Below are 5,082 nucleotides of genomic sequence, written 5' to 3'. Positions count from 1 at the left end.
ATTTCCAGATTATTTTGTTAAATGCAAACATGTCAACATCATTTGCAAACAGTATTTCCATAAAGACAAATACAATGGTATAGGAAGGATCCGACCATGGAGAGAAGGAAAGAGTAGAAACTGGCCGCAGTGTATTTTATTTACCACGAGGAAACATCTTTGCAAAGGTAAGAATTATTTTATTAATATAGAATTATTTACAAAGTACAGCAGGGAGACTAAGCACCCTTTTCCCACATCCTTGAGTAAACTGATGACTAAGTGACATATTTTAGGGATATTTCATATTATGTCCAGGGCATAACAATACCAGTACAAAACAACTGATAAACTTTACAATTTACCCAAATAGTGAACGCAATAAAGTATGTGTAAAATGAGTTATAATCTGAATTTGGGTCAAATTATTTCCTCTGAATATTACAGAGATGAATTTTCCAGATATTTTCAGGAACTTTCTATTCAATTCTCTGTCTCATGCCTTCTTTTATTTTTGAAAATCAGACATACTTAATAGGCTTATTTTTGGCATATTCAGTGTTTTCATTTAGTTTTCGATTAGCATATAGGCCTACTATATATTTTAAGTATAGTTTAATAAGAGTTTTCTTACACCACTTAAAATCCAGAACACCTCATGACCCCCCCATGCAGCTTTGGGGACCCCTAGTGGGGGTCAGGTCCCCAGGTTGGGAACCAGTGATCTATAGCAACACTCAACAGTTCACTGTAAAATAGTATCTCTGGGAATTTTGGGGGGAAAAGCACTCACATGCTTCCTGGGACGCTCTTCAGTTGTGTTACAGATATAGCTATGCAGAAGTTAGTCATTGGATGGCACATTTACTACTACAGTCAATGATTTTAATTGTAGTAGAAATAGGCTATTATAGATGTAGAGATATAGAGATATTTAAAGTGTCCTCATTTTACTGTTAAATATTTAACAAACATTTCAGGTGTTTTTCAGTATAGCCTTGTAAGTAAATGTTTGATTGATCAACTTCTATATAATAAATCCCTTTATATCTTAGGAAAAGTATGCTCCATCTGGTGATTTTGCTGCTAGCTTCAGGTAAGTGTCTCTGAGTAAAATTATGGAATAATTGTGAAATTAAACTAAATAATAATGTTTTATTTGATGTTTTGCTGGGTGTGCCACTGCAGGTTGTGTCACTTTGTGTTCACACATTACTCGAGAGTACTACCTGATAAATGAGAATAAGAAATGGGACGAGGCCCAGAGTTACTGCAGAGAAAACTACACTGACCTCGCCACCATTGGCAGCCATGATGACCTGAAGAAGCTGGTGAACATGACAGCAGCCAGTGGCGTGACAAAAGAAATCTGGATTGGTCTGAAAAAGAACGGGGTGGCGTCCTGGCTGTGGTCTGTGGGGGAAACTCAGACCAGTGACGGATTAGCTGTATACACTAACTGGGCTAGTTTACCTAATTCTTCTCACTACTGTGGAGGCATGAGGGATGATGGGAAATGGCTTAGTGCATCCTGTGTGGAAACACATCCCTTTGTTTGTCAGGAAGGTAAGAAAGCGTAATGCATTAACTTGAGAAAAAAAATGTTGCCTTGTTTTTCTGAATGTATTATTAGTTATATTAATAAAATATTAACAGGGTGGTATGGAGACTTAGAAAGTTAGAAATATATGCCAATTTAATTTCAGACAATCAGATCAATATTTGCTGCCACCCATCTAGATCCGCCACTGTCATAGTAGGACAGAAGCATAATGCATTACCTGTGTTGACCCCATACTTGAAATCATATAGCACTGTTGTGGTTTTACAGGGCCAAGATGGCTCCAAAGAAAAGTGGCCATATGCTGCTCCTTAATGGTTTTCTTTTAATTTTAATTTTTTATAAAATACATTTCATGTCACACCATATGACAGTTCTAATACAACAAATGTGTATGTGAATAAATTCAGACAAAATAAGTAAATAAAGGCAGACATACACAATGCTTGCTCAACTGTTATTGGAGCATAGAGCCAAAAGGGACGGGGCTTAGGAAGGGTCAATTGTAGGACCTGACCCTTAAAAGAGACTAAAAGTAAGAATATCTCTGCCTCTGCTGCTTTGATTTAGTGAGTTAGCCATGCTTCTTTTACTAAATGAAAGTGCAGTTTAAATGACTGGAGTGTTTCTTTAATGCAACTTTAAGGGCACGCAGCAGCTTTAAACCCAGTAGCAACACAGTGTGTGCGTGTGTATGTGTGTTCTTTTTTTAAACCATTCTGTTCTAACATTTTAATCTTACAGTACATTTTACAATATTCACAGTGGAGTCCAGCAGGATGTATGTTGTTCTTGAAGAGAAGACTTGGAGTCAAGCCCAACTTCACTGTCGACAGAACAATCACGACTTGGTCAGTGTGAAAAACCAGACCGAAAACCAGGCCTTACAGCAAACAGTTGGGCCGTCGCTGACCTTTTTCTGGACTGGTTTGTTCAGAGATGAGTGGAAATGGTCGGACAAGAGCAACAGTTCCTTCAGAATGTGGGCGAGCGGTCAGCCTAATAACGACGGAGTCTGTACGTTGTATAATCCCTCTTCTAAGAGTTGGTGGGATAGAGGTTGTGGTCAGCAATATCCTTTCTTCTGCTATAATGGTGAGCATATAATATCTGTTACAGCCTGATTCTATCAGGTACAGTATCTCAGTATTTTTATTTATTTTTGTTATGAAGGGGATGACTGTTTGTACTTATTACAGTTTTAAAACTGAATTTATACTTAATGTAATGTATTATTTCTATTTGTTTAACCACAGTAAAGACTGTTGTCAGGTATTTGAGGGTGGAAATACAGTCTAATTCATTTTCAAGCTTCAATGATTCAGCTATGAGCGAAGCCATTTTGATCGAAGTAAGTTCTACCGATTGTTACATTAATGCTGCTTTTTTAAAAGTCAAGAAGTTGTTTCCTCACTGTTCGTGTACATGGGAAGCTATTATAGTAACATAATAACTAGCTAATCTGAATAAAAGGTGTCAGTGCTATTTTTGTCTTGCTTCCATAGATCCAAAAAAAGTATGAAGGGCTCAAGCTTCGGTGGAGAGTCCAACCAGATGGGAAGATTTTCCATCAGAAAGAAAAGAAGAAAGAGGAATAAAGGGAAGCCGCCACTAACAAATTATCTGCAGGGCCAAATAAGACATTACAATTACTCCTAAACATCCATATGGGCATAAAAATACTGTAGCACAGATATTGTTCCTGTACTGATTGGGTTCATTTCTACATTTCTCCTGCTGTCTTCAATGTTTTATGCTCACTCTTATTTCTTATTATATATAAACAGTAGATGTGCTGTGTCCATTTACATATACACAAACCATTTCTCCTCTGACAAATGAAAGCCTGTAAGCATGATCTTAAAGGGGAACTCTACTGTTATAATCTTAAAAGTCTATTAGGTGTTGGGGCGTAGTACTGCTTATGTGAAAAAAAGTTATTATAGTTTAGTATTTTTGATTAGTTTTTATTTTGTTTTCAATTTGGTTTAGTTTTTATTGTTTTAGTTTTAAAGTTTTTTAGTTTGGGTATTTTTATTATAATATGGGGGGATATTTGTCAGGGGCACCATTTAAGAAGTTCAGAATAGGAATTACAGTACAATCAGTCAGTCGTGTAGACATCCCAGTCTCATTAAACAATTACACCAATGACTCTTCCTTCATGTTTTGTTAGTACATGATATCGTTTGTTATTTTCCATTTTTATTTTTATTTCAGTTAACTTAAAACAACTTTTTACACCTAGTTTAAGTTTTTTTATTTAGTTTTAGTTAACTGTAATAACTATGATAGCCATGCTCTAGAAGGAGCTGCATGAAATCTGATAAATGTCCTCAAGTGACAGAGCTGCATTTTGGGTAACGTAGGCGCCAAGTTATGACAAGGAAAAAGAATGTGCGGATCAAAAAATAAATACATATCTCCACCACGAGTCTGACAATGTTGTAGGAGTGCAATGCTAAATGTGGAGTGTACTGAAACAAAAACAAACACGCCTTTTTTCTTTAAGAATGACTTTATGTTACCTCATAATATTGCAATAAAAAAAGCTGACAATAGCAATACAATGAGACAAGCTCAACTGATTTGGAGTGAAAACAAAAAAAGGCAATTATCAGTGGGAATCTGTGTCAATGGTAACACGCCATCCTTCAATCAGGCGGCTTTGACTTCAAAATGTCACTGAACATGTAATCCACATCTGACCTGCAGCACTGCTTGAGACTGAGTGATGTTGATAAATACAGCTTGCATTGTTATGGCGCTTATTTAATAACAGATACAAAATAAAACAGACGAAACAGATTTATAGATGGCAGTGAAATAACTGGAGTTACAGCTTTTAACTTGGTACGTCTGAATTGCTCACTGACCACTGAAAGAAAACTGACCCACATTATTTGTATGTACAGTTTGAATTTAAATAAGTAAAATGAAGTTGGCACTGAATATAATACTAGCCAAAGAGTAATGCCAACCTATGAGTTTATTAGAGCCGTGTCACTTCACTACATGTATAAACAGACTGACACGCTCAGCACAGCATTACAATCGTGTTTTTATAGAAAGCAGATGAATAGATAATGAGTAAACACGGAGAAGTCACAGACTTCCAAGATTTTAAAATACCTGGTGTCACTGTTACAGCAATGTTGCATTCAGATGGTAGAAACTGGAATCGACTCAACAGTCTCAGGGTGTATCACACACTTCCAACTGCGTTTTTCCAAACGACAGAAAATTAGTGGCAAAAATAATGTGGCATACTTAATGCTGTCAAAACGCACTCCACTTGAACTTATGTTAAAGTACTCCCTGCAATAAGGTGAAGTGTTAAAATTAGGATAGAAATTCCTAACTTTGAGTGGTGCAATTCCTACTGGCCTTTTTTATAATAATCAACACACAATAATAACGTTTGTAATTTAGGGTTGATTATATTTCTTCCAATGGTTAAAACTAAACTAAAACAATAAGCCGTGCTGTACTTGAATCACACTTCTTTATTTGTTTTTCTATGGACCCTTTTCCTTCTCACA

At 36.2% G+C, this 5,082-nt stretch overlaps 1 protein-coding gene across 1 annotated transcript in view; it reads right to left on the bottom strand.

The window, feature by feature from the left end:
- Window positions 1–4,039: 4,039 nt before the first annotated feature.
- LOC118328594 (carnitine O-palmitoyltransferase 1, liver isoform-like) overlaps window positions 4,040–5,082 on the bottom strand; it is a gene marked incomplete in the record, with an annotated part of 13,068 nt that continues 12,025 nt past the window's right edge. The window contains 1 exon segment of the mRNA XM_035662383.1: window positions 4,040–5,082.

This window comes from Morone saxatilis, unplaced genomic scaffold (assembly GCF_004916995.1).
Source record: "Morone saxatilis isolate NCDOM2014 unplaced genomic scaffold, NCSU_SB_2.0 Contig1, whole genome shotgun sequence".
Lineage (NCBI taxonomy): Eukaryota > Metazoa > Chordata > Actinopteri > Moronidae > Morone > Morone saxatilis.
The sequence above is the reverse complement of the archived record's forward strand: the minus strand, read 5'-3'. Positions and strand labels throughout refer to the sequence as shown.